Source organism: Ursus arctos, unplaced genomic scaffold (assembly GCF_023065955.2).
Source record: "Ursus arctos isolate Adak ecotype North America unplaced genomic scaffold, UrsArc2.0 scaffold_2, whole genome shotgun sequence".
Classification (NCBI taxonomy): Eukaryota; Metazoa; Chordata; class Mammalia; order Carnivora; family Ursidae; genus Ursus; species Ursus arctos.
This window is the reverse complement of record NW_026622874.1, coordinates 99,698,704-99,710,230: the sequence shown is the minus strand read 5'-3', so window position 1 is coordinate 99,710,230 and position 11,527 is coordinate 99,698,704. Positions and strand designations below refer to the sequence as shown.

At 44.1% G+C, this 11,527-nt stretch overlaps 1 pseudogene; it reads left to right on the top strand.

Moving 5' to 3' along the window:
- The first annotated feature begins 7,297 nt into the window (after positions 1-7,297).
- LOC113268013 (60S ribosomal protein L15-like) lies at positions 7,298-7,936 on the top strand (annotated as a pseudogene).
- The last annotated feature ends 3,591 nt before the right edge of the window (positions 7,937-11,527 follow it).

The following is an 11,527-nucleotide window of genomic DNA, read 5'->3' as shown; positions in this document are numbered from 1 at the left end:
ACTGTATACTTACAGATGGTTAATTTCATGTGCGGTGAATTTTACTACCAAAAACAAAACTTAAAAAAAACTTTTAAGGAGGAATAACCAAGGCCGTGGAGTCTTGCAAGACCCAGCTAGATGAAGTGCCCTGTGGCCCCAGACTGCCTTCTCTTACTTGGTTATAGGAAGACCTCTGCGCCCTCTCTATCTCTGGCTCTCTTATTTCTGAGGGTGGAGTGCCTACCCTGTTTCCCCAGCTACAGACCTTGACCCTCTGTATGGACTGAATTGTGTGCCCTGCCCCCCTCCCCCACTCATAGCGTGAAGCCCTAACCTCCAATGTGAAGATACTTGGAGATAGGGCCTTTAGAGGTGGTTGTTTTTAGATGAGGTCATGAGGGTGGGGCCCCCATGATGGGATTAGTGTCTTTTCTCTCTTCTCTTCTCTTCTCTTCCCTTCTCTTCTCTTCTCTTCTCTTCTCTTCTCTTCTCTTCTCTTCTCTCTTTCAATTCAATTAACATATAGTGTATTATTGGTTTCAGAGGTAGAGTTTAGTGATTCAACAGTCTTATATAACACCCATTGCTCATTACATCACGTGCCCTCCTTAATGCCCATCACCCAGTTACCCCATCCCCCTCCCCTCCAACAACCCTCAGTTTGTTTCCTATGATTAAGAGTCTCTTATGGTTTGTCTCCCTGTCTGATTTCATCTTGATTTATTTTTCCCTCCCTTCCCCTGTTTGTTTCTTAAATTCCACATGAGTGGGATCATATGATAAATGTCTTCCTCTGATTGACTTATTTTGCTTAGCATAATACCCTCTAGTTCCATCCACATCATTGCAAATGGCAAGGTTTCAATTTTTTGATGGCTGAGTAATATTCCACTGTGTGTATATATATGCTACGTCTTCTTTATCCATTCACCTGTTGATGGACATCTGGGCTCTTTCCATTGTCTGGCTATTGTGGATGGACATTGCTGCTTAAACATTGGGGGGCGGATGCCCCTTTGGATTACTACATTTGTATCTTTGGGGTAAATCCCTAGTAGTGCAATTGCTGGGTTGTAGAGTAGCTCTATCTTCAACTTTTTGAGGAACCTCCATACTGTTTTCCAGAGTGACTGTACCAGCTTGCATTCCCACTGACAGTGTAGGAGGGTTCCCCTTTCTCTGCATCCTCTCCAACGTCTGTCGTTTCCTGACTTGTTAATTTTAGCCATTCTGACCAGTGTGAGGTGGTATCTCATAGTGGTTTTGATTCGTATTTCCGTGATGCCAAGTGATGTTGAGCATTTTTTCATGTGTCTGTTGGCCATTTGGATATCTTCTTTGGAGAAATATCTGTTCATGTCTTCTGCCCATTTCTTGATTGGATTATTTGTTCTTTGGGTGTTGAGTTTGATAAGTTCTTTATAGATTTTGGATACTAGTCTTTTATCTGATAAGACATTTGCAAATATCTCCTATTCTATTGGTTGTCTTTTGGTTTTGTTGACTGTTTGATTTTCTGGGCAAAAGCTTTTTATCTTGATGAAGTCCCAATGGTCCATTTTTGCCTTTGTTTCCCTTGCCTCTGGAGACATGTCTAGCAAGAAGTTGCTGTGGCCGAGGTCACAGAGGTTGCTGCCTGTGTTCTTGAGGATTTTGATGGATTCCTGTCTCACATTTAGGTCTTTCATCCATTTGAGTCTATTTTTGTGTATAGTATAAGGAAATGGTCCAGTTTCATTCTTCTAGATGTGGCTGTCCAATTTTCCCAACACCATTTGTTGAAGAGACGGTCTTTTTTCCCATTGGATATCTGCTTTGTCGAAGATTAGTTGACCATAGAGTTGTGGGTCCATTTCTGGGTTCTTTATTCTGTTCCATTGATCTATGCATCTGTTTTTGTGCCAGTACCATACTGTCTTGTTGATTACAGCTTTGTAATAGAGCTTGAAGTCCGGAACTGTGATGCCACCAGCTTTGGTTTTCTTTTTTGACATTCCTTTGGCTATTCGGGGTCTTCTCTGGTTCCAAACAAGTTTTAGGATGATTTGTTCCAGCTCTGTGAAAAAAGTTGATGATGTTTTGGTAGGGATTGCATTGAATGTATAGATTGCCCTAGGTAGCACAGGCATTTTAACAATATTTGTTTTTCTAATACATGAACATGGAACGTTTTTCCATTTCTTTGTGTCTTCCTCGATTTCTTTCATGAGTGTTCTATAGTTTTCTGAGTACAGATCCTTTGCCTCTTTGGTTAGGTTTATTCCTAGGTATTTTATGGTTTCTGGTGCAATTGTAAATGGGATCGACTCTTTAATTTCTCTTTCTTCTGTGTCATTGTTAGTGTATAGAAATGCACTGATTTCTGTGCATTGATTTTATATCCTGCCACTTTGCTGAATTCCTATATGAGTTCTAGCAATTTTGGGGTGGAGTCTTTTGGGTTTGACATATACAGTATCATGTCACCTAGGAAGAGTGAGAATTTGACTTCTTCTTTGCCGATTCGGATGTCCTTTATTTCTTTTTGCTGTGGACAAGAAAGGTCTCAAATACACAACCTAACCTTACACCTAAAGGAGCTGGAGAAAGAACAGCAAATAAAGCCTAATGAAGCAGGAGAATTAATAAAGATTAGAGCAGAAATCAATGAAACAGAAACCAAAAGAACAGTAGAACAGATCAATGAAACTAGAAGCTGCTTCTTTGAAAGAATTAATAAGATTGATAACCCTCTGGTCAGACTTATCAAAAAGAAAAGAGAAATGACCCAAATAAATAAACTCATAAATGAAAGAGGAGAGATCACAACCAACACTGAAGATAAACACAAACACTTATAAGTTATGAGCAACTATATGCCAACAAATTAGGCAATCTGGAAGAAGTGGATGCATTCCTAGAGACGTATAAACTATGAAAACTGAAACAGGAAGAAATAGAAAACTTGAACAGACCCATAACCAGCAAGGAAATTGAAGCAGTGATAAAAAATCTCCCAAAAAACCAAGAATCTAGGGCTGGATGGCTTCCCAGGGGAATTCTACCACACATTTAAAGAAGAATTAGTACCTATTCTTCTGAAGCTGTTTCAAAAAATAGAAATGGAAGGAAAACTCCCAAATTTGTTCAATGAGGCCAGCATTACCTTGATCCCAAAACCAGACAAAGACCCCACCAAAAAGGAGAATTACAGACCAACATCCCTGATGAATATTGATGCCAAAATTCTCACCAAGATACTAGCCAATAGGATCCAACAGTACATTAAAAGTATTATTTACCACAACCAAGTGGAATTTATTTCTGGTCTGCGACAGTGGTTTGACATCCGCAAATCAGTCAGTGTGATACACTACATAAATAAAAGAAAGGACAAGAATCGTATGATCCTCTCAATAGATGCAGAAAAAGCATTTGACAAAGTACAGCATCCATTCTTGATTAAAACTCTTCACAGTGTAGGGATAGAGGACACATACCTCAATATCATAGAGGCCATCTACGAAGAGCCCACAGTGAATATTATTCTCAATGGGGAAAAACTGAGAGCTTTCCCCCTAAGGTCAGGAACAGGGCAGGGAGGTCCACTATCACCACTGCTGTGCAACATAGTACCAGAAGTCCTAGCCTCAGCAGTCAGACAAGAAAAAGGGATTAGTGTCTTTATAAGAAGAGGAAGAGACTGTTTCTGTGTCATGTGAGGACATAGCAAGTAGGTGGCCATCTACAAGCCAGCCAGATGGCCCTCACCAAGAACTGAACCTCCTGGCACCTCGGTCTTGGACTTGGAGCCTTCAGAACAGTGAGAAAGAAATGTCTTTTGTTCAAGCCCCCCGGTCTGTGGTGTTTTGTTATATCAGCTCAGGATGATGAAGACACCCTCAGAGTGCAATGGGTGTTTCGGCCATAGGGATGTCTGCAGACCTGGGGCCCCCATTTCTGACCATCTGCTTCTCACAGGAAGTGCTAGTCAGTACTTAGAGAGTATGGCCCGAAAGTGCCAAGATAATCACCTCCTGCCTTGCTGCTACAGAGGCGCATGGGGGGATCAGAGAGCAAACATAGCCACACACGTAGACATGACTACTTTTCTCTCATATGAACTTTACAACGTTGTCTTGGCCCTCAAGCTTAGAGAACAGAAGGAAACCAACTTGGCCTGGCGTCCATATGTGGATGTCGCTCTCTTTTTGGGGTAATGAAAATGTTCTAAATTTGATTGTGGTGATGGTTGCACAACTGTGACTATACCAAAGCCATTGAATTGTACACTTTAAGTTTTATTTATTTTTTTTGGTAATCTCTATGCCCAATGTGGGGCTCCAACTCACAACCCTGAGATCAAGAGTCACATGCTCTTCCAACTGAGCCAGCCAGGTGCCCTGAATTGTATCCTTTAAATGGATGGATTGTATGGTGTATAAGTTGTATCTCAATAAAGCTGTTTAAGTGAAACCAGTAATTCTATGCTAGAGCCAGTGAAAGGGGAGAAATGAAGGGAGTAATGAGATGGGAGCTAAGGAAGCCTAAGTTACAGACAGACGTGCCACACTCAGTGGTTCTTAGCGCGGGGTGGAGCGTAGCTGGATTGACCCTTAGGGGGCATTTGGAAATGTGGGTGTTGGTTGGTTGATTCCGTGACTTGGGAAGTGCCGTCGGCATTGAGGGGGTGAGAGCCAGAGGAGCTAAACACGCTGCAACGCCTACATCAGTCCTGCACACTAAGCATTGTCCCACCTACTAGCACCCCATTTCCTACCCCCGCCCTCCAACCAAAAAACTCTGCTCAGGGGAGGTTTCTTGATGTTAACATTTATGTATTTTAGTACTTTTCTTCACAGGGCTTTGAAAAGCTCTGTTGCATTTTTGCAACCATAGGAATAAATTTCACATCAGCTTCCACGCCTGCAGCTTTATGAGGTATAACTGACAAACAAAATTGTAAGATATTTAAAGTATAGGGGCACCTGTATGGCTCATTTGGTTAAGCGTCTGCCTTTGGCTCAGGTCATGATCCCAGGGTCCTGGCATTTAGCTCTGAGTTGGGCTCCCTGCTCAGCGGAGATTCTGCTTCTCCCTCTGCCCCCGCTTGTGCTCTCTCTCTCTCTCTCTCTCTCAAATAAATAAAATCTTAAAAAAAAATACACATCGTGATAATTTGAGATATAGATAGATAGATAGACAGACAGATAGGAGTTCCTCCCATCTAGTTCTTTAGGACATCCGTTACCATGTATCTCTATCTATCTATCTATCTATCGATCGATAGATATTTGCTGAGAACATTTAAGTTCTCCTTTCTTAGCGGATTTCAATTATACAATACAATGCTATCAACTGTAGTCACCATGTCCACATTAGATTCCTAGACCTTATTTATCTTATAGCTGAAAGTTCGTACCCTTTTACTAACATCTCACTATTCCCGCGCCCACCCCCAACCCAGCCTCTGCCAACCACTTTTCTACTTTTCTGTTTCTATGAGTTTGACTTTTTTTGAAAATTTTTTTAGATTCCACATATAAGTGGTGCCACGCAGTATTTGTCTTTGTCTGTCTGGCTCGTTTCACTCGGCGTGATGCCTTCAAGCTCCATCCATGTTGTCACAAAAGGCAGGATTTCCCCTTTTCTCATGGCTGAATAATCCTCTGTTGTATATGCGTATATGTACCTCTCATCTTCTTTATCCATGCATCCGCTGATGGATGTGTAGGTTGCCTTCACATCTTGGCAATTGCGAATAATGCTGCAGTGAGCAGAGGAGTGTAGATATCTCTTCAATATCCTGTTTTCATTTCCTTTGGATGTATACCCAGCAGTGGGAGTGCCGGATCATATGGTGGTTCTATTTTAGTCTTTTGAGGAATTTCCATACTGTTTTTCTTAGTGGCTGTGCCAATTTACATTCCCACAAACGAAGCAGGAAGGTTCCCTTTTACCCGCTCCCTTGCTAAGGCTTATTGTTGTTATCTCTTGTCTTTTGGATGACGTCTATTCTAATAACGTGAGGTGAGATCTCATTGTGGTTTTGCTTTGCATTTCTTTTTTTTAAACTGTATTTTATTTAAGTCATCTCTGTACCCCAGGTGGGGCTCAAACTCATGACCTCGAGATCAAGAGTTGCATGCTCTTCTGCCTGAGCCAGCCAGGTGCCCCTGGTTTGCATTTCCCTGCTAACGAGTGATGTTGAGCACCTTTTCACGGACCTGTTGGCCACCTGTCTGTCTGTCTCCTTTGGGAAAATGTCTCTGCAGTTTCTTCTGCCCAGTTTTTTTTTTTAAAGATCTTATTTATTTATTTGACAGAGAGAGAGATAGCCAGCGAGAGAGGGAACACAAGCAGGGGGAGTGGGAGAAGGAGAAGCAGGCTCCTAGCAGAGGAGCCCAATGTGGGGCTCGATCCCAGAACGCTGGGATCACGCCCTGAGTCGAAGGCAGATGCTTAACGACTGCGCCACCCAGGTGCCCCTCTTCTGCCCAGTTTTAAATTGGATTTGTTTGTTTGCCCATGGAGTTGTGTGAGTTCTTTCTAGCTTTTGGATATTAACCACCTCTTATCAGAGGGATGGTTTGCAAATATTTTTTCCCCATTCCATAGGTGGCCTTTTCATTTTGCTGGTGGTTTCCTCTGCTGTGCAGAACATTTTTAGCGTGATGTAGTCTATTTTTGCTTTCGTTGCCTTAGCTTTTGGTTTCCTGCATCCGCTTTTGATTCTTGCCCTGGATCAAACAAAGCCAAGAGCTGGTCTGTCCCTCAGCCCCGAGGTTCTCACTTCTTCGGGATCCGTTGGCTCTGGTTTCTTCCGTGGGGTCTCGCCCAGGTTTTATTTGTTTAGGGCTTATTTTTAGCCGGCTGGGCCAGTTCTGAGGTGAATCTTTCGGGTCCTTGCATGGCATTATTTTTTTTAACTGATCATGACTATTTTAAACTGAGCGAGTGTAAGTTCTAAGGCAGAAACATTTCCTTTTTAAGATGCCGTTTCTCTGGCAGTTATAAAAACTAACCCAAAAGATTAGCAAAAATAGCCTCTCGTTAAATAGCTTGGATCTGGGGAAACGCAGGCATTTCTGCTGTTCGATGAACCTCTGCGGGGTGAGAGCAAGAAGGAAGAAAAGTGGAGGATTGCTGTGGGCCTCTGTGCATAGTGAAGTCCTCACCGGAACCGAGATTTGTTTCGTTTAAAACCAGGAAGCTTACCTTCATCAGTGATACACAGTATATACCTGACCCAAAAGTACATCACCAAAAATTTAAGTTAAAGCAGTAGTCTGCTGGGGAGAAAAGCTCTTTCCTTCCTATCTGGGGGTAAGCCAAGATGGGTGCTTACAAGTATATTTTCCTATGGACGAAGAAGCCATCGATGGAATGCACTTTCCTCTTGGGGTACAGTGCTGGCAGGACCGCCAGCTGTCTGCCCTCCTCAGGGTCCCCCCCCTCCCACTTAGCAATCCGGCCCAATAAAGCATGCAGACTGGGGTACAAGGGCAAGCAAGGTTATGTCATATACCAGCTCCTTGTGTGACGTGGTGGCCACAAACGCCCAAGGCCTAAGCGTGCGACCCGCGGCAAGCCTGTCTGTCATGTTGTTGACCAGCTCAAGTTTGCCCAAAGCCCACAGTCTGCTGCAGAAGAGTGAGTTAGACGCCACTGTGGAGCTCTGACAGTCTGGAGTTCGTGCTGGGTTGGCGAAGATTCCGCGTACGGATTCTTTGAGGTTATCCTCATTGATCCATTCCATAAAGCTATCAGAAGAAATCCTGACTCCCGGTAGATCCCCAAACCAGTCCACAGGCGCAGGGAGATGCGAGGGCGGACATCTGCAGGCCGAGAGAACGTGGCTTTGGAAGGTGTCCCAGGTTCCAGCACAACACCGGCGGTTCTCGCGGGCGGGGCATGGAGGAGAGGCAGCCCTCTCCAGCTCCACGGTTGCCGCTGGCATAAGCAATGCCTGTGAAATTCTTACCTAAGAAATGATTGAGGGCAGTCATGTCTGCTTAAAAGTGTCCTTTAATTTGTCTGTTAGAATGATTTGTCTGGAGGCATCTGGGTGGCTCAGTCGGTTAAGCATCTGCCTTTGGCTCAGGTCACGATCTCAGGGTCCTGGGATTGAGCCCCCCACATCGGGCTCCCCCCTCTCCCCCCTGTTCATGAGCTCCCCCTGGTCTTAAATAAATAAATAAAATTTTTTTAAAAAAATGAAAAATAGGGGTGCCTGGGTGGCTCGGTCGTTAAGCATCTGCCTTTGGCTCAGGGCGTGATCCCGGCGTTCTGGGATCGAGCCCCGCATCGGGCTCCTCTGCTGGGAGCCTGCTTCTTCCTCTCCCACTCCCCGTGCTTGTGTTCCCTCTCTCGCTGGCTGTCTCTCTCTCTGTCAAATAAATAAATAAAATCTTTAAAAAAATAAAATAAAATAAAAAAATGAAAAATAAAATGAGTTGTCTGCAGACTGTTCCGTGAATGGATTGTCAAATGATGGAAGTTAAACTGCTATAATGTTGGAAGACTATAAGTGATGGTGTATCTTGTTTCTAATCCGATAAACCCATTTGTCTTTGCTTTATCTTACAGGGAGTTTATACACCAGTGTTAAAAATGTTGTTTGCGGGGGTGGGGGGGTTTGCCCGGCCGGCTCAGTCGGTAGAGCATAGACCCTTGATCTCAGGGTTGTAAGTTTGAGCCCCATGGTAGGTATAGAGATTACTTAAAAAAAATAAAATCTTAAAAAAGAATAAAACAAAATGCTGTTTGGTACAATAGGTGTGAAATGAATTCTGTGAAAGTGGAATGCAGAAGCTAGCCGTGTAGATTTGTGGGTGCGTGTGTTGAATCCTACAGCTTCACTGGGGTAATGAATGCTCTGCTGCTTTGCTCTGCAATGGCTGTTTTTAGAGGTTTGGTAAGAACAAGCATATTGCATTGGATTTTGCTTGGAAATGTGAAGAATATCCTAATTCTTTTTCGTGATCGTATGCAGAATAATAACGTTAATGAGGTAGGGCCCACATTTTTAGGTTGAGTCCAATATTCCGTTTGTGTAACTGCTGTTTTTAAAAGAATAGTTTAAAAGAATGCCACCATTTTTAGGAGTATTGAATAAACCTGTTGCAAGAAGGTTCTCTTACAAATGAAAAGAAATCCTGTTTAGCCTAAGCGAAAAGAAAGGAAGAAGGAAAGAAAAAGAGAATGTGCTAACTTCCTTCGGGTCACCCCTGGGCATCCCTGGTCTATCTCAGTGGGTTTAATTGGTTTCTGCATGTTTGGGAATCAGTAGGTCCTGAAAGCCTCTCCACAGTTGTGGGGGTGCAAGTCTCAGCCCCTCCCAACCCTGGCAGCCGCAGGCCCAGAAGCAGGCTTCGCCTTCCAAGGTTGTAGGTAAACGGAATTATTTCCATTTGGGGAGTGTTTGAAGTTGCTTTTTAACTTAAAACAGGCTTGTTTTAAAAAATGTTTTAAAAAAATGATGCTAAGTGAAATAAGCCAGACACAGAAGGACCGCTATTGTATGATTCTAATTCTGTAAGGGACCTAGAATAGTCAGAGTCCTAGAGACAGGAAGGAGGGGACGGTGCGGGGCTGGGGGAGGGGCTGGGGCTCAGTGACGGGTGCCGGGCTGGGGGAGGGGCTGGGGCTCAGCGTTTCATGGGACAGAGTTGCAGTTTGAGAAGATGAGGAGGTTCTGGAGATGGGGAGTGGTGGTGGTTGCAGACCAATGTGACTGTGCTTAATGCCCCTGAACTGGACACTTAGATCTTAAAATGATAAATTATATGTTTTTTGTGTGTATATATATATTTAAAAGATTTTATTTATTTACTTGACAGAGAGAGAGGCAGCGCGAGAGAGAACACAGGCAGGGGGAGTGGGAGAGGGAGAAGCAGGCTTCCCGCTGAGCAGGGAGCCCGATGCAGGGCTCCATCCCAGAATGCTGGGATCATGACCTGAGCCGAAGGCAGACACTTAATGACTGAGCCACCCAGGCGCCCCTGTTTTGTATATTTTGGTGCACGCGTGTGTGTGCGCGCACGCGCACACACACACACACACACACACACACGTATACACATCATTAGCCAGTAGCAAGCTCCCTGGGCAGGGGGCTCAGTAGGAAGATTTGGGAGTCAATCAGACATTGAGACCAGGATTTGAATCCCACCTCGACCACATACTGCTGCTATGTGACCCTGGCGAGGCATGTAACCTCTGACCCTCAGCTACCTTCTTCTTCTTCTTTTTTTTTTTTTTAAAGATTTTATTTATGTATTTTAGAGACAGAGAGAGGGAGAGAGCATGCTGGAGCAGGGAGAGGGGCAGGCAGAGAGGGAGAGAATCCCAGGCAGACTCCATGCTGGGTGTGGAGCCCGACGTGGGGCTCAGATCTCATGACCCTGAGATCATGACCCATGCCGAAACCAAGAGTCGGACGCTCAACCAACTGAGCCACCCAGGCTCCCCTTCCTTCCTTATAAAAGGAACTCTTGATCTCCTTATAAAAGGCGTTAACATCTACGTTGTTAGAGGTGTTAGGGTGGATCTTGTGTATGAAAGCACGCAAAGCACTTTGTCCTGTGCTCGCACATGGTAGACCCCTGGCGAATGGTGGACAAAACTGGGAGTAGAGTCATTGGCTACTTGAGAGCTTAAATTCGTTTAAATACGACTTAATGATAGTTTAAAAGAATAGCTATGTCTAGTAATGTTAAGATTACTTTTTTTTTTTTTAACTTTCTAGCTAGCAATGTGGTTAAAATTAAGATTAAAAATTGGGGCGCCGGGCTGGCTCAGTCAGTGGAGCGTGCAACTCTTGATCTCCGGGTCTTGAGTTCAAGCCCCATGTTGGGTATAGAGCTTAGTTTAAAAAACAACAACAACTAATTTTTGGCCTCGTAGCTGCTAATTCTAAGTGCAGATATGTCCTATATACAGTATGTGTACAATGGGGGCACCAAGAAGGGTTGTTTTATCACTTAAAGTTCAGATCTGGTTATTGGCGTGACCATCGACATTGGTGGTTAAAGAGAAAATTCCACGAGGGGAAGTATGTGCAAGAAGTACTTTCTGTGTAGAAAGATTTAAAAGATGGGGGCATCTGGGTGGCGCAGTCGTTAAGCGTCTGCCTTCGGCTCAGGGCGTGATCCCAGCGTTCTGGGATCGAGCCCCACATCAGGCTCCTCCGCTGGGAGCCTGCTTCTTCCTCTCCCACTCCCCTTGCTTGAGTTCCCTCTCTCACTGGCTGTCTCTCTCTGTGTCAAATAAATAAATAAAATCTTAAAAAAAAAAAAAGAAAGATTTAAAAGATGAAAATAAAAAGCTTATGTAGCTGGTCAGCTAATGACATCGGAGTGCCTACTGGCCTAGGTGTGTGGGTCCTCACGTTAGGCTGCCCAGGCGGGTGGCCCAGCCCTGTCCCTTCCGAGCCATGGCCAACTGCAGTGTTGATCAGGGACAACTCACAGATGGGCTTAAAGAAGGTCTACTGAATTTAATTGGACAATAACTCTGAAGTGTGCTGGGAGACCTGAAAACTACTTAGCATGGCACTTGTGTT